This window comes from Chiloscyllium plagiosum, unplaced genomic scaffold (genome assembly GCF_037043375.1).
Source record: "Chiloscyllium plagiosum isolate Xiang-an unplaced genomic scaffold, Cpla_swu_hap1 HiC_scaffold_4, whole genome shotgun sequence".
NCBI lineage: Eukaryota > Metazoa > Chordata > Chondrichthyes > Orectolobiformes > Hemiscylliidae > Chiloscyllium > Chiloscyllium plagiosum.
In genome coordinates this window covers 59,310,344-59,329,480 of record NW_028270142.1, presented here as the reverse complement: position 1 = coordinate 59,329,480, position 19,137 = coordinate 59,310,344, and the positions used below count along the sequence as shown (strand labels likewise).

The 19,137-nt window shown below is 40.8% G+C and overlaps 1 protein-coding gene across 1 annotated transcript in view; it reads right to left on the bottom strand.

The window, feature by feature from the left end:
- The window catches only part of LOC122549160 (neurocalcin-delta), a 356,229-nt gene that overhangs the window by 228,606 nt on the left and 108,486 nt on the right, over positions 1-19,137 (bottom strand). The gene's annotated exons all lie outside the window — the stretch shown is intronic.

Genomic DNA, 19,137 nt, shown 5'->3' with positions numbered 1-19,137 from the left:
CTAAGCCAAGGCCATGAGCCATTCTTAGAGCACAGCCAAGAAGGCATAATGATATCACCTGGCAGAATAGTAGTCTGGCCACCTGATTAATCTACTTCTGTTGATACAGTTGCCAGATGGCCTCATTATGAACGTTTGGCTGAACTGAAAGACTGACTAATGGCCTCAGCCCTGTCAACAACATAGACACAGTTTGAAGGAGATTGCTAGCTCTGTTTAGTTTGCATTTATGGGAGATTGTGATTTTATAAAACATTTGATGTGGTTCTTTAATGCCTGTTTGTTTATTTGGAGGGGTCATGGGAGAACAATATGGGGCATGGAGTGAACTAAAGAGTTAGGGAAGTTCAGCAGGTCCTCCCACCTGCTAACTCCATGCCTCCATCGCTGCCTCAGGCCTGTTTAGGAGGAATGGCAGTCTTGACTCTCATCCACGTGTGTCTTGGTAAGATAAAAATACTAAGTAATAGGAGGATTTCCCAATGCTGAAAGGAATGTTCAATCCAATTGATCCCAGTGCATAATTATGAAGGTCAGCAGAAATCTGTTGGCTAGTACTTCTCGGTCAACTAAAATCTCCGCACCTTAAAGCTTTTCTGGTGCACATCTAGATCATGGCTAGACCTTACTTCATTTACCCTTCACTGCTCCATATCTTTAAACATTCCTACAGGACTTTTAAAAAAAAAAACCATTGGGAAGTGCCAAGACGACCTCAGCATGGCTTCTGACAAAATAACATTGCACGCAAAAGGATAAAAAAAAATGTATTTTTGTAGAAATAAACTTTTGAAATATCAGAACAAATGTTTTGATGTGAATGTTATGGCATAGTGCATTCATCAGCGTAGCCAGAAAGCAATGCCAATATCTTGCTAATGGGAAGCTGTCCTTTAGGGTCAATATAAACTATGGCTAGAAGGCAAGCATTGCAGCAAAGCTCCCAAACTGTCTCTAACCTTTTACTGAACTAACATGAAAGGGGCTGAAGTTTAGGTGAAATTTGTTCAATTTAATTTAGATGCACTTGCTTCTGTAAACATAAGAAATGCTGGGACATCTGCCTCGATTCTGACATCCATACAGATAAGGGTTCTTTCTGATCTGAAAAAACCCACAAAATCACCCAACGGTACCAGAGTTGCCAATCAATGACTGTTTGCAAAACTGGCAAACTACTATGACTGAATGATGAGATGGGAAAATGCAAATCATGCTGACGAAACAGAAAATAAATATTTTGCACTATTGAAATAAATTTCTTTTGCTGATGTTTTAATTTCATCTAATCCTTCCTATCTCTACCAACATACTACAAGTTCTAGTATTTCTGCTCTAAACATTTTTGTTGTTGAATAATTGTATTTTTTTTGCCATGGCACCTTGATTGTATTATTATATAACAGTATCGAAGAAACACACATGACTGCTTCATTTGGTTAAAAGGATCACATTTGGCAAAAACAAAATTGAAGGGAATGAAATGTTGTTTCAAATCCCATGTTCATTTATCACAATGAGGCCTCACTAAAACATATCTTACCATTCAACATTACAGACTTCTCACACAAATGCTAAAGTTGCTGTACATGTCCTTAACTTCCTCAAGTCTTGGTAACATTTCAACGACTGCAAATGTTGAGGGAAAAGATTAATTACAAATCAACAGACATGTGTTTATGAGAAGCAAGCTCCACCAGTGCAGAAGTTCATGAGGAGATGTTTACTGAATTTCAATATTGCCCTTCGGATTATCTTTGGGTAATTTTAAACATAGGGTGATTTACCACTCAGGGGGCTATTACAGAACAATATTCAGTCTATCGAATTTTCAGCAGACAGTCCAGTTTGTAGGTTACTGGCCGGACAATAAAGTTAAGAATGAGATTGGAACAGACCTTCTCCAGCCGCACAATATTCTTTGTGCCAAAGAGTGTTTAGCTGTTCTATTCCCATGCCTATGCTGCTGGCCAGTAGCTAGCACAGTATTCAACAGCAGCAGGATGTATCACACTTTGCTTTCCCCTTCCTTCTTAGTCGTCCTTTACACCCTGACAATGTAGTTGAAACATGGTATTTCCTATGAAATGACCCTTGGTGCTACAATGAGCGAGCACCAGACAAGATTGGAATTTTGAGATTCCATAAAGCTTCAGTTTGAAGTTAGCTTTACTTCAGCAGGTCTGCTCAGGAACAGACCAGAAGTGCACTGCACTCTAGGATTTCTGTAGACAACCACCTGATGAAGGAGTAGCGTTCCGAAAGCAAGTGCTTCCAAATAAACCTGTTGAACTATAACCTGGTGTTGTGTGATTCTTAATTATGCTCTAGGAGGCAGTGTTTACTTGGATTTCATTGTGAGTGCTGGAAATACAGTATTGCACAGGGGTAGGAAGGTTAGGAGCAACTTGTAACTTGAACAGCTTGCAGCACCATTAAAAGGGCTAAGGTAACCCATCGAAAATCCAATGGATCAGTTTTCATTGCAAGTAGTAGTCCGGAGATTTAACAGAACACCATTGGCTAATCGATATGTAAGATTTTTTGTTAATTTGTATTTCAGCTTCCAATGGGTCTTCAAGTTATTTAATTACATCCCCAAAGAGTTCAGTGACATGGATTTCAAAATGTCCCTCATTCTTATAACTTCAGTAATATTGACAACCAGGTTACAAAATACATAGCTCCAAGGCACAGCCTAAACTTGCATGAAGCATAAACACTGCCAGAGATGGAGTGCTGCCAAAAGGTTTGTTCCTGGGCAGTAGATGTCACTTCCCTTAAGATGATAGTCACTGCCAAAGCAAGATATTGGAGAGAATTTGATCAGGACCTGATGCCTCAGTCACACTGGAATCTATTCAATGACAAATCCATGAACAACTCCGGACTGCTGTACATTTCCAGGGTTTTCAGCTTCAGAGTGTATAGAATGAACACCCAAGATGGCTGCTCACTGAGCATGTGCAGATGGCATGATTCTTAGCATTTACAGGTTCGTGTAAACCGTATGGATTGCAGCAATTGTAATAGGATGTTCCTGGCTGTAATAAAGAAAGCTTTGGCTAGCAATCTTAACCAATGATGGACAATAACATATAGCATACTGGATGGGCTGAAGAGCCAAGTTCTACTCCTATAAGTCAATGCCATCATGGCTGATCTGATAATCCTCAACGCCACTTTTTTTGTCTTTTCCCCACAACCCTTGATTCCCTTACCAATTAAAAATCTGCAGGTCTTAGCCTTGCATATATTTAACAACTGTGATAACTAATTCCACAACTCCCTGGAGAAGAAATTCCTTGTCACCTGTCTAAAATGTGTGACTCCTTATTCTGAGATTATGATTTTGTCCTAGACTTGCCTACTCGACTAGACAACCTCTCCACATCCAGCCTGTCAATTTCTTTAAGAATTTTGTGTGGTTCAATAAATGGTGGAAAACCTCCAGTCCCAGATCAGGTCCAGAATGAGAATCAGGAGGAAGATGGGGAAAAGCTCCTGGTTACAGACAAAGGGACCTCCATTCATTCAAAATTACACAGGAAGAAACCCAGGGGAAAGTGGCACAGAAGGTGAAGAAACCAAGACAGAAACCAATTATTGAATTGAAACAGCAGCCAAGAAATAAAAAGTTCTAAAAAAAATGCAAAAATTTGAAACGAGGCTCTTCTCAACGCCACCCATCTCTTTGAACAGTGCTGATCTCCCAATTGTCCCTAGCCTGAGGTTGGATTCATTCTCAATGGAGATAATTTCAAATTAATACAATAAAATACATAAGGCAGAGATGGTGAATTTCACGTGAATTTAAGATTTATCAAATCCTTGCTTTATCATAAAAGAGATGTCTAATGGACATTACACAACGTCTTTGCACATGATATTGCAAACAGCTTTAAGCTTGGCATGAATGTAGAAATAAACTTTGCAACAAACAAGGCAGGTAAGCTAAACAACGATTGTCTGACTAGTTTTCAATAGATCTGCTTAAGACACCAAAGTTAGCTGTTTATTAGGAAAATCACTCTTCAAATCTTCCAAACTTCAGCAACATTCATTTTCATAAAACATGATATGCAGTCTCATGAAATCATGGCATTTGGTCTCAATACAAGGGAAATCTTCAGAATGCGAGGAGAAAGAAGGGCTGAAGAAGGGCTTATGCCCGAAACGTCGATTCTCCTGTTCCTTGGATGCTGCCTGACCTGCTGCGCTTTTCCAGCAACACATTTTCAGCTCAAATCTTCAGAATGCTCCTGAATTTAATGCTGTCATGTTAAACTTTTTCCCAATAAATTTGTTGAAATTATGCCATACTCCTCTGTATAATTGGCTAACACTAATAAGTCAATGGTCTTTACATTAACTATTTTCAATCATATGTAGAGAGGGTATAAGATTAGATTCCCCTCTAGTGTGGAAACAGGTCCTTCGGCCCAACAAGTCCACACCGACCCTCCGAAGAGTAACCCACCCAGACTCATTTCTTTCTGACTAACGCACCTAACACTACGGGCAATTTAGCATGGCCAATTCACCTAACCTGTACATTTTTGGATTGTGGGAAGAAACCGGAGCACCTGGAGGAAACCCACGCAGACACGATGAGAATATGCAAACTCCACTCAGACAGTCGCCAGAGACTGGAATCAAACCTAGGTCCCTGGTGCTGTGAGGCAGCAGTGCTAACCACTGAGCTTCTGTTCAGCCCCCAAGATGGTATAAGGTGCTATAAATCTGAAACAAAACTTGCAGTGGGATGGAGCATGTGGTGGATGATCTCAGGTGGAACAGTAATGAGAGGGCGAGCAGCAGTATTGATTTGTGAGCTCAGGAAAATAAAGGTTAAAATTTCAGTGACATTTTTGTGCAATCTCAGACAGTTGCTTTAAGGATAATTCAGTCTCTAGATGTCTGGCACAAATCAAGAGTACCTAACACAGGTCCCCTAATTTGTTCTTTAAAATGGTCCCATATTCTTTTGTGTTTTTAACATGAGGCTTAAGGAGGATTTGGTTAGCCAACTGGTTCAGTTGCATCACTGTTTTGAGGCAGAGGTTTTCTCTTTAGGAGTATCAAATGCTTGCAAGTCTCACGGTTTCTCCTAGTAGCGAGGGTTAAATGAGGTGGAAGTCCTAGACAGACCAAATGGACTGAAAACAAATCAGATGTACAGGACATATCCAAGTAATGAAGTGCAATAATATGTCATTTGTATTTTATGGTTGCTATTAAGCCAATTTGACTGCCAACAGCTGGCCATTATCCCTTCTCCCTTATACTTTCCTTCCAGCAATTACACCATCAATGATGGTCTTAAAAGAAATATCTGAAGCTACAGGCTTGAAATGTACAGTCCAGAAACAAATGTCCAGAATGGCAAAGCAAACAACTATTCCCACTACTTTCGGATATGCAGGAGTACAATCCCAAAACATCACCCTGGTTGAATTATATGTTTGATATTTTTGGAATGTCTTAACAGTTAGAACTCTCGTAACATTTTTAGACAGAAATCTCTTAACTGTATGTTACTCTGTAAAGCCTCTTTAAAAATTTATATACATATAAAAACACACAGACACACACACAAAAAATGCAGAAAATCCGACTGCAGAAACTATGCAGCTTGAGAAGGTTTGTCTGTCTGTCTGTCTGCATGATATTGTTCTAAACAACAAGAATAATAATGTACAAGTAGCTTTGCCCAACTCATTTCTTAATGCCAATGTGTGTATCTTGGCTATAACATTCAGGAAAATCCCAGCTAGATTGGGTAATCACCTTCACTTTATTTGGGATATGCTCATGCCAATGAAAAAAGCCATTCCAATTTCCCACATAACAGACTGTCATCTCTGCGCAGATTAATGAATGGCAGTGCTGTAACCATCAGCTCTCACAGTTAGTAACTTGAGAAACAGGTTTTGTGGTTAACAAGCTGTGAAGAGGGCAAGAGAGATTCCATTCACTCTTCATTGTTGACTAAATGATGCTTATAGTACTTATATTTCCTGCTCATAAATAAAATATGAGAATGAAATTTAAGTTGTTCAGAACCCTTCACAAGTGGTATAACCAAAACACATTGAACAATAAGAACAATTGAAAGAATGCAACTTTTTAAATGTCCTGAGGATCAGTGCCCTTTCAGAATTGAAAATAAACATGGAGAGTTTGACTTAGACAACACTCTGCCATTAAACTCCAAACTCTCCAGTGCTGCTGTTAAAGTTGTTTGGTATTTCATGTCATATCTACAAAATTATTTCATTCGGGATGAGGAAGCTCACTGGAAGGTAGAGTTCTTCCCACTTATGAAAAAACCTTACAATTTTTACTGCTCAGTCCAAATAAAATTTTCTGAATTTATATTTCCAGTCCCCGTGTAAATTGTCTGTGATCAAGATTATTAATACATTCATAACTGTTTTTACAGTACCAACTGATAAAACAATGCACACAATGGAAGCATAACGAAGATCTTAAGAGGATCTTAAAATGATTTTTAATCTTAAAAAATATAGAATAATCAATAGATCACATGGACTAGTCATAGGAATAGCATCTAGAAGCAAAATTAGGGAACACGTATGTCGTATCTCAAGCTGAATAGGTCACACTAAGTAACAGACATTACTTATCTAGCAATGGCCATTCTTCGATTCAATAGGTGATTAAATGCACCTTGTATTAGAATTCATTATCTTTCTTGTTTAAGTTTTTTTCACTCACACAGAGATGGGAAAGAGATGTTTTCTGTTTGCCTACTGTGAATATTTCTGGCAGCCAATCAATCAATAAGTGTACTATATTTTTTAGATTAGATTCCCTACAGTATGGAAACAGGCCATTTGGCCCAACAAGTCCACACCGACCCTCTGAAGAGTAACCCATCCAGTCTAATTTCCCTACCCTAATGCACCTAACACTATGGGCAATTTAGCAAGGCCAATTCATCTGAATGAATTCACCTGACCTGCATATCTTTGGATTGTGGGAGGAAACCCACGCAGACACAGGGAAAATGTCTGTGGAGTTTACACAGGCACCCAAGGCAGGAATCGAACCTGGCACTGAGGCAACAGTGCTAACCACTGAGCCACCTAATGGGGCGGCACGGTAGCACAGTGGTTAGCACTGCTGCTTCACAGCGCCAGAGACCCGGGTTCAATTCCCGCCTCAGGCGACTCTCTGTGTGGAGTTTGCACATTCTCCCCGTGTCTGCGTGGGTTTCCTCCGGGTGCTCCGGTTTCCTCCCACAATCCAAAAATGTGCAGGGGTTAGGTGAATTGGCCATGCTAAATTGCCCGTAGTGTTAGGTGAAGGGGTAAATGTGGGAGAATGGGTCTGGGTGGGTTACGCTTCGGCGGGTCGGTGTGGACTTGTTGGGCCGAAGGGCCTGTTTCCACACTGTAAGTAATCTAATCTAAAAAAAGTAATCTAATCTAATCACCCCACAGTGTTGTTTCTTACCAAACTCAAACCCTTCTAAACATTGCTTGCCAGTGTTCATTTTGCCTATATTAGGTAACTGCGATCACAAATCTCCATTAACAGATAAGTATCCATCATGTCTATTTGTCTCCTCATTCTTTCCATCTACAATTTATCTCAGTTGTGCTCTTTTCAGTTCAGTCCTTTACAGTTTGCCAGATTTCATTCTTTGAGCTTTGCTGCTGCACACATCTTGACAAAATACGGTTTGTGTGTGCGCTTTCTCTTGGTTGGGCAGCTGGCATTTCTTCTCTAGTGCCAAGTTACCACATCTGAAATGCTCTTCAGATTTCTGCTGCTTACATTTAAATGGCCCTGGATTCTGCTTTGCCACTCAATTAACTTTGTGCCGATGGCAAGGTTTTATACTGAGAAATTGTCCATCAACTGCAACCACTATTTTCAAAGTGTCACCCAATAGCATATGCCTCAACTCATCTGACATGAAACATTGGAGCACTGCATCCATTATCTGGTTATTCAGATCGGTTACAATAATATTGTATCCACATGACGTCATATGACAACCAATATAAAAATAGGAGCAGAAAAGACAATTTGGCCTCAAGGATCATTTGTTTCAAATTCCACATTCCTCTCTCCACCCCAATGATCTCCAATTTCCCTGTCTATCCACCTCTGCCTTAAATATATTCAATGGCCTTCTGAGGCAGAGAGTTCTAAAATCAGACAACTCAAATGCTTCTCTTCACCTCTGTCCTGAAATCTTAATCTTAAGCAACATCCCTTAGTTCTGGACAGTACGAAAGGAAGCATTCTTTGCTCACCCACTTTTGTTAATATCATTAAAAATATTCTACACTTTTAACACATCACTCTTCACTAGTTTAAATTCTAGTGAAAACAAGCCCAGTCTGTTCAACCTAACACGAAAGGCAAGCCACTCATGCCAGGTGTCAATCTCCTACTCATGTGCATCCTTCTTTAAAATAATAAGGCCAAAATTGCATGCAGTATTCAAGTTGCCATCTTGCCAAAAGCTCTGTATAACATCCTTTTATGTTTAACTGCCCTCATAAAAAAGGATAACAGCCTATTAGTCTTCTTGATTATGTGCTATACCTGCATAATATTTTGTGACTCATACACAAATACCAGAATCCCTCCACCTCTGAATTCCACACTCATTCCTCATTTAAATAATGCTCAGCTTTATCATTCTTCTTGCCAAAGTGACCAATTTCACATTTTCCTTCATTATATTACATTTTTGTCCACTCACTCAACCCATCTATAGACATCTTTTTAGTTCATTTACAGGACGTGTCTACAACTTCCTCAGTTCTTCTGAACATACTTCTCTACCTGCATTTGTGTCATGTATAAATATAGCTCCATGCCAAATGCTTCCCCCTTGTCCCCCCATCTAAGTCATTGACGTAAATTGAAAAATGTTGAGGCTCCAGCACATACTCCACTTGTCACATCCTGCCAAAGAGACAATGATCCAATTATACACACTGTTTTCTGTCAAGTCAGCTAATCTTGTAACCATCCTAATATGTTACTCCCGAGCTGTTATTTTAATGTAAAATAGTCTTTGATGTGGCAAAGTAGCAAATGCCTTCTAGAAATCCTGGTATAGCACATCAACAGGCTCCCCCTCTATCCATAGCTTGTTATTCCTACAAAATCTCCTAAAACTTGGTTAAAAATATTTTCCTTTTGCTGAAGCCAATAACCTTGAGATTTTCTAAGTGTGTGACTGTAACTTCTTTAGTGGTCAATTCTAAAACCTGCCCTATGATATGTCAAACTATCTTGATCTCTTGAACCAAGATCATCTCTAACTATTGCACAAATCCATCCTTGATTAACAGTTCTACTGTTAATCAAGAGCCTTTATCTGTTTGACTTGGGTTACACCTCCTTCAGTAGCTCATAAGCTGAGCAAATATTTTCCCTTCATTCTGTCTCATTTGATGGCAAACATGCCTTTGGAACATGGCATTTGCCAACACAACATTATGGTTCTCCAAACATTTCATTGCATGCTCGTAATCCACCTTTCCCAAAGTAGCTGCATTGATTAGCAATGACCTGTTGCTATGTTTTCTGATCAATCGTCACCACAAATTCCGATCATGATGTCAACATAACTTTGAACTTCTCCTGTCACATTTTCCATTTCATAACGACAATATTGGCATCACCCAAAGGATCAAACAGGTTAATTCTCCAGTTAAGACATATCAGCTCCATGATGCAATCTTAAATACTTCTGCATTTACTTCTATTTTCTTTTCTCCCCGTTCATGTCCAATCTTAGGCTGGGAGATTTTACTTGAAGTCACAAATTTAACAAAGAGGAGAACATCAGAGGTTGTTCCCCACTACTGCACTTGTGCTCTCTCTTTTCCATGTGGTTCCCAGGGTACTTTCAGTTTCTTATTAGAGTACTGTTTAGCACCTTGTACTCAAGTCACACAATAGCAATTTACTCCATAGAGTGGAATCAAAAGTTTGAAGATGTAGTGATTGTAACGAGATCAGCCAGGTGGACTTCATAGAATAGGAGTTTCCTGATTGGACCAGATTAAACAGCCTCAATCAAGGAACCCAAGCTTAACAGAGATAAACAGAAAAATCAGAGAGTCTGTTCACAGAACTAGTTCTGAGAGATCTGTATCAGTGTCAAGGACTTTCCACATGTAAATAAACAGTGACTTGGTGACGGGATACTGGCCTCTGGAGTTGTTTCAGTATCTAAGAGTGAAAAGCATACTCCTGAAGAAATTTACTTGCAGCAGTTGTCTTTGACTTGGGGTAAGCATTTCTGGTATCATGCTGTTATTTGGGAAGCTTGGGCTCATTCAAACCTGCTGTCGATGACTGGGATCAATATGTGGAAAGAATGTGGTTTGTTTTTCTAGACAAATGACATTGTGCAGATGAAGAGCAATAACTAATTCTTCTGACAGCTTGTGGACCTGCAGCTTTTTCAATTATTAAAAGCCTTACTTGCCCTGAGGCAGCAGATACTAAAACCTTTCAAGAGATGACTGATTTAGCTAAGGAATATTATGACCCCAAGTCCCCTCTAATTATAAGATGCTATCTGTTTTATTCGGTGATAGAGAACCAGGGGAATCCATATCCAGACTTTTTTACTAGGTTAAGATGACTAGAAGAGGGCTGTGACTTGGGTTTAACCCTAATGAGATGCTGAGAGACCATTTTGTATGTGGGATTATGTAACCAGGCAACAACAACTAGCTGACATGCTGTACTTCAACAGACATGACAACTGGCTTTACCACTGGAAGATGCAACAAGTGGAGCATTTGGAGTTGCAGGGTATTCTAGTAGAAGTGGACACCCTCGCCTGTCCGAGTGAGTTTGGCAAACACCACTTAGTGAGTGCAATCGCATAACTTCCCTCAGAATGTATCCTAATCACATCAGCTCACAACAAAACCCCAAAAGAAGTCATTGTGGCTGCTGCCACTATGTGGACTAGAGACAGTCCCACTAAACCTAAACTCCAGCTGTTATCCTGGAAAGTCCACCTACATGAATAGTTAAGTTGCTTAGCAAGATCCAAATCAGAACCACAAACATTCACTGAGTTCTAATGGAGGTCAATACCAGAGCAGCTGTTTCAGTGATCACAAACAGTCATGAACAAAAGTCTCTCTAGACTCCAACCCTTAAGTTTGTGCAAGACTTGGGCTCGACTGAGAACCTACAATCAGGGAGACTTAACAAATTCAGGGTACAACTTTGATTCCAGCCTCTTGAGAAGCAGCTGCTTCAGTTACCACTGACTGTAGTCAAAGGCTTGGGTCCAAGCTTGATGGGGTAAAATTGGCTCAACATTTTGATTAGAAAATGGCTGCCTGAGTGAAGTCCTAATTAAATACCCAGAAGTTTTTCAGGAAGGTCCAGGAACTAACAAAGGAGCGAAGGTCACCTTGGATGTTGAGCAGGAAGCAACTCCATGATTCTGCAAGGCCCTCCCAGTGTTACTTCCCTTATAGGCAGAAGGCTGGGAAGTGAAGGAATCATCAAACCAGTCCAGTGTGCGGTGTGGGTAACACCAATCATATTGACCGTAAAGCCCAACTGGTCAGTTTGCCTTTGTGGGGAGTTTAAACAACTAGAAAGCCACTTTTCACAGTTGGATAAATACCTAACCCCTTGTATAGAGATTTGTACAAAGCTGGCAGGTGAACTGTCCTTCACGAAGCTGTACATAAGTCAGACATATGTACTTATAATTGCAGTTAGATAAGTATTTGTACCAATATACAAGACAGCCGCTTGTGCAATTTTTCATGGATGATGAACATTTTACAAGGTTTTCCCCAGGTTGCCATTTATGTAGATGACATGCTAATAACAGGGAAGACCAATAAGGAGCACTTGGAGAACATGGACATGGTGGTTAGATGTTTCTCCTAGGTCAGTATTACTTGAAAGGGAAAAATGTGTTTCCATACACCCCAAGTTACCTACTTGGGCTACAGAGTTGAAAAGACTGAGTTACACCCATTGGAAGATAAAGTGAGGGTGATCAAAAATGGCCCAGCTCTCCCATCTGTACTTTGTCTTTTTCTGGGCTGATGAATTATTATGGAAAGTTCATGCATAACCTGGCCTCCATCCTGGCATGTTTGCATCAACTTTTTAAAAAAAGCCTTGGAAAAGATCATGTAGCCAAATCAAAGCTTTCAGGAAATGGGGGAAAAAAAGCTATCTTCTTCTGGCCAAATTCAGCGGTGGGCTCTAACACTTAAGACCATTTAATTACAAATTGGCACACCGTCCAGAAGGCCAAGCAGCAAATGCAGATATATTGAGCTGCCCCTGATGGCAGATACACCATCACTGCTACACCACTGGAAAAGTCCATAATGGTTTTAAATTTTCTGGAGCCAGTTCCAGTCACAGCTGACAGTATCAGAATTTGGATACAAAGATCCTGTCCTGGCAAAGCTAAAAACTGTTGATGGAGGAAACAAAATGGCTATCACAACAAGAAATGAAATGTTTTTGGACCCGAAGAGAGTAGATCACGGTAGAGAATGGCATATTATTGGGGGGGTGGCAAGAGTGATTGTACCGAGCAAGTGACGCTGCCAAATACTGTCTGAACTCCTCCAAGGATTTCCAAAATGAAGAAGTTGGTAAGGGGTTATGCCTGGTGGTCAGGATTGGATGCAGACATAGCAGTGTTGATGGGACAATGCCCAGGTGCAAACACCAAGATTACTGCCAGCAACTCCCCCACATTCACAGGACAGTCCAGGTAAACTCTGCACTCAGTTACATATTGACTACACAGGTCTTTTCATGGGCTCAATGCTCTTACTTATTGTGGACACCCATACAAAGTAGCTGGGTGTACAGAGTTCATTCACCAAACATGGGATGACTTTTTTTAAAAAACTTTATCTTTTACAATACACTGACTCCTGGTAGGGTTGGTCATAGATAACAGACCCTTGGTTATCAGCAAAGAATTTGTGTATTTCCTAAGGTGGAATGGACATCTCCAAACCATTCATCTTCCTATGGTCTGGCAGAAAGAGTACCCCAAACTTTGAAAGCAGGTTTAAAGTAAATCTTCACTTAATACCAAGTTGCCCTGATTCCTAGTTGGATTATTAGAATCACCCCTCATGCAACCACAGATAGCTCCAGCAGAGTTGCTAATGGGGAGAAGACTCCACACGTGGTTAAATGGGAAGGGTAAAACAGCATCAGAAACACTAAGACTCCACTAAGCAAGAGCCAATTTACTTCACAGGACAAAGTTTGATGTAGGAACTACAGGAATGGCCCTGCATGGGTAAGAGATGTGGTCAATGCAAGGTCAGGTCAGTAGCTATCAACTTCAGGTAGGTGTGACGATCCTGAACAAGCATGCGGACGTGAGTACAATGTGCCCAACTCTTCAACGTCTTGCCAAATGTTCAGAATTCTGTCAAGCATTGAGGATATCTCCGATGTAGCTGCCTGGACATCTTTGCTGCTTGAGGAGAATGAATTTCTCCTGAGACACCCTGGGTGCAAGAGGTAAGCTACTGTAAATTTCACACTATTTCAGAGAACAGGAACTTGACCTGATGCTAAAACACCCAGGAGGTGCTACAAAACAAACAACGTACCTATATCCTCAGACTCCGAGGGAAAGGAATGTAGTGATTGTAACAAGGTCAGCCAGGTGGACCTCAGAGAATGGAGTTCCCTGATTGGGGCAATTAATCTGGTCCAAGTTGGAGCTCTGGCTGACCAATAAGAATTGGAGTATCAGATACCATTTTCACACTGAAAGCTGGCTCTGGAGGACGCTGGATTAATGTCAAGGGCTCTCCAAGTGCAAAAAAAGGGTAATTGGGTGATGGAATACTGGCCTCTGGAGTTATTTCAGAAGGGCACTCTACCCATCACTGACTGAAGAATCTGACCAAGGTGGTGACAAACAAAGCAAAAAGATGAGATTACATTATTAACTTAACTGAATGTAACCTATGGCATATGTCATAAGAACCCTTTTGCAACTGCAGCAGTGGGTGAAAGCCTGTACCAGTCACCTCCTGCGAATGCTGAGGATATCACTTTTTAGCTGTAAAATGGCACAGCCTGTGAATTCACTTCCTACTTGAACACAGTTGATCAACATTGGAATCCACCACAAATCAAGAGAATATCATAGAATCCCTACGCCTCAGCCCATCCAGTTCATGCTGACCCTCCAAAGAGCATTCCACTTGGACCCACCCCCTACCCTATTCTTATAACCCTGCTTATCTTATGGTTAATCCATGTAACCTACACCTCTGGACACTACAGGCTTGGGCCAATCCACCCAGCCCTCATCTTTGCCCTGTAAGAGAAACTAGAGCACCTTGCGAAAATCCAAGCAGATGAGGAAAATGTGCAAACTCCAAACAGCGGTCCAAGGGTGGAATCGAACCAGAATCCCTGGCACTGAGGCAGCAGTGCTTACCACTGTGCCACTCCATTGGGCAATAGGACAAAGATTTGGAAAACGACTTCAACTGGAAATAAACTACATCAGGGTAATAGAGCACTTGTAAAATCATTTAGGATTGCAGTCTAGAAGATCTTCACAGTAAGGGTAGAGTGTTTCCATGTCACTGCTATGAGTATTCAGAGATGGCTTTGAGCACCTGGAATAAAGCAAAATCAGTTTAGATAAATAAGGGCCAGTAAGAGACGGTATTTCTCAACCTCTCATGTATTTGTTATGACTGGTTCCTTTCCAATGGCCATTGCAGAATGGTTTCTGGAGTCTGATTCTGAATAGTGGGTAGAATTTTCCAGGCCCATGTGGAACGGTTGGGAGGGAGGGCAGGCAGGGCTACTAAACTGGGCCAGGGCCAATTAAAACATTCATTTCCATTATAACAAGTTTAAAGCTTTGTTATTGAATTCTCAGAACCTTTCAGGTGAGCATGTTTCCCAACCTTCATCGTTGGAGACATTTTGCATTCAATAACATATCATGAATACTCATTAACATCCCAACCCATTGAAATTGCATTGATGAACTCTGTCTTGTTAGCCAAAACATACATGCTCACAAACCCAGCCACATAGATAAGGCATCGATCTGTTGGGGGTTACTTTCTTCCTCCAAGCTGTAGTGAATACAAACCTCTGCAGTTACCCAGCTCCTTCAGAATAAAGATGCCAGTTTTGGCAAACAAACTTACCATGTTAGGGGTGAAGCCTCTCTCCACTCATTTAGCTCATTAGCTCTTAGTCATATGGAGGTATTATACTTGCTATTGTTAAACTATTACTTCGGTAGGGGCAAAGTTTGACTGGGACAAGAAGCTTGCCCAAGTGAACCAACTACACTGGCAGTGCCAACTAAGCTGACCAAGGAGAAAAGTGGGTCTGAACTCAAAAGGCCATCTTTTAAGATTGTGGCCTTGTCCCATGGAAATAGTTGGTGAAACGTTCACGTGTTTGTTCTCCTATGTGTGAATAAAGGTCAGTAGCTGACACACCATCAGCTCACCGAGTGTTGTAGCTACAATGAAGTGACAGGCAATGGTCACACTTTTGAACCATTTGACCAGGATGCCCAGTACCCACAGAGTCCACTGCAGTGTGAACCTTATGATGTGATCTCACACTCATTGTATGAAATATTGAGCAGATAGTGTACATGCTCAGACAGGGTGCAGCAGATCATTCATCCTCATGCAGGACTAGAACCAGACTCTTGACTGGCCACAGGTACCCACTCTGCAGTCACTTCTGTCCAGGCTGCCTTCAATCTGTACGACTTTGTTTTCCTCCTTTTCCAGGAGGACCTTCAGTAGAATCTCTAGGGAGGGATCGTTAAAGTATGGTACCATTTGTGTCTGGTCTGTAATGGTTCCAGAAGGTGGGTGGGCTGACGAGCAGAAGTTAAACAATACTCTTGTGGATTATAGAGAGCAAAGTACTGTAGACATACTTTTTAAGTTAAAGCACCCCAGTGTTGGAGATTAGAAAGTCCAGTAAGAGCCAGAAATATGCCCATAAAGTGAGATGTTATCATTCAATGTGAATATGTAGTGAGTGGATAAGGACATACTTGTTTTTTGTTTTAAACAGGCAATTATCTGGTATGCTGCCTGAGGTATGGAGGGAGAGCAAAATTCCCTCCAGCCATCAGGCCCAGCTCTCTAAACAGTCACAAACAAACTAATTGGGGCAGCACAGTGGCTCAATGGTTAGCATTGCTGCCTCACAGCACAAGGGTCCTGGATTCAATTCCCGCCTGTCTGTGTGAAGTTTGCACATTCTCCCTGTGTCTGCGTGGGTTTCCTCCAGGTGCTCCAGTTTCCTTCCACAGTCCAAAAGATGTGTGGGTTAGGTGAATTGGTCATGCTAAATTGCCAGTAGACTTAGGTGCATTAGTTAGGGGGAAATGGGTCTGGGTGGGTTACTCTTCGGAGGGTCGGTACGGACTAGTTGGGCCGAAGGGGCCTGTTTCTACATTGTAGGGGATCTAATTAAAAGATTCTGCCCGTGGATTTCAATAAAGACAATACTCAGCAAATCTGGCAGCATCTCTGGAGCTTCTCTCAGGTCCAATGACAGAACATTGCTCTCCTCTCTCGCAGAAATGTGACTCATTACCTCAATAGTGTAACTGTATTTTTAAGTTAAAATACAGTTGCTTGTAGCAAGGCTGTTAAAATGTTGTTAATGCAATCAGAGCAGTATGACAGTTTCATGCACATTAAACAGATGCTTGGAATGAGGTGTTAGAGTATTACAGTCTTTGAGATAGGAATGTGAAAATTACAACCTCTTCTTCACAGGTTTCAATTTGCTAAAATAATATTTCACTGGGAGCATAAAGTGACCTGGTTAACAACAACATACACTCCCATTGCCTCATGAAAGAGGAGAATTATTGCCAGTTATTTCAGTTCTGTGATATTCTCTCCCCTTGAATGCTGTTCATTTTACATGAGGCTATCAATTTAAGTCAGACCAAATCTCACACGGCAGTGTATTATCTAAAAACAAGGTGGTTAAAGGGAATTTCCAAATTCTTGCAAAGTACCTCAAAGTAAATGAGAAGCACAATCCCATCCCCATTTCAAGAAAGAAATATCATAGAGTAAAATTTCTCCATAACACAAGTGCAGAGTGTTAAAATCAGGAAGATAATGAACATAAAAACATAAGAACTAGGATCAGGAGTAGGCCATCTGGCCCTTCAAGCCTGTTCCGCCATTCAATAAGATCATGGTTGATCTTTTCATGGCCTCAGCTTCGCTTAATCTCCCTGTCACTTTAACCCTCAATTCCTTTACCGTTCAAAAATTATCTACCTTAGCTTTAAAAATATTTACTGAGGAAGCCTCCACTTCTTCACTGGGCAGGGAATTCCATTGATTCACAACCCTTTAGATTCCTCCATTCAGTCCTCGATCTGCTCCCCCTAATTTTGAGGCTATGCACTCTTGTCCTGGTTTCACCCACCAATAGAAACACCTTCTCTACTTGTAGAGTATCTATTCTCTTCATAATTTTATATAATTCAATAAGATCCCCCTCCATTCTTCTAAAAATTCTAAAGAATATAATCTCAGCCTATTCAGCTTCTCCTCATAGGCCAACCCCCTCAACTCCAGAATCAACCTAGTGAAACTCCTCTGCACCTCCTCCAGTGCCAGTATATCCTTTCTCAAGTAAGGAGACCAAAACTGTAGACAATACTCCAGGTGTGGCTTCACCAGCACCCTGTACAGCTGTAACATAACCTCCTTGCTTTTAAACTTAATCTCTTCAGCAACAGCTTCTGTGAATGCATCAGTTTTTAAAATTTTAATTATGTAGCCTCTAACAAAAAGATAACGCTTTACAGTTGATATTCTCTAATTAACCTGTTTAGAGATTTTTTTTATATATATATTTCCTACAGTGTGGAAACAGGCCCTTTGGCCCAACAAGTCCACACCGACCCTCCAAAGAGTAACCCACCCAGACCCATTCCTCCTACACTATATTTGCCCCTGAAGAATGCATCTAGCCTACACATCCCTGAACATTATGGGCAATTCAGCATGGCCAATTCACTTAACTTACACATCTTTGGATGTTATGACATTTCTGAAGCCAGTGCAATTTGAACCCAGGCTTACAGTATAATCCCAGAGAACCACAAACTGCTCTCCCATTATAATGGGCGAATTGGTGCTGAGTTTAACTGAAGACTCAATACCTCAGGGAAACATGCAAAGTTAAAAATGATGGACCTTCACGGTAACCTGAGCCAGTACAAGTCCTGAACATGCATGGTTGGTGTCACTCTGCATTGCAAACCATCCTTACAGCCACAAGCGACCCAAACCTTGCTGCCGAGAGTTTGCATGGAAATCTATCGCTACAATTGCACGTAATCAGGCTTCATTAGCCAATTTTAAAACATTTTGCCAATACTTTTCAAAAAGACCATTCTCATTTAAAATGACCCTGGACTAAATTTGCAAAGCAATTGCTCAGTTTTAGGTTATAAGTTACATAACAATTATTCTTCATGTGTAGTGGTAGTGTTCCTTAAAACTAAGCATTGTCCAAGAACATATTTAAAAACAAGTGACGTGACAAATGGCATTGTATCCACCGTATGCTTTTTTGCTTTCACTTTGTCTTTACTAAAGATAACATTAAACAGAACATTTTTTGGCATAGCTCACCTGCTGTCACAAACTTGCCAGTCATCGGTCCCAAAAGGAACTTGGGTTAGTACAATACTTCGAGCGACCTGTTGCAGTAACCTGAACCTCACTAAAAACACTTCTTTTAAATCAGTGAACATCTCTTATTCCCTGTAATACAGCATTTGATCTTGACAGCATTTTCCTTGAGCATGCTGCACTATGGTTCTCCTTGTGTCTACATGTAGAAGATTTATTAATCATTCTATTGCTCAGTGCCTTCCTCATCTACAAATCTCTGCCAGCCCAGTGTGAGCTCAATTTAATTACTTTTACGTTAATGATTTCTAAGCAGGTTCTTGAAGGTCAGTCTGACTATTTTCTTTCAAACTGAATGTTACTTAGTTACTGTAAATGTCAGTTTGAGGAGTAACATTCTTTCAGTCAATCATTCACTTTAGGCGGCAATCTT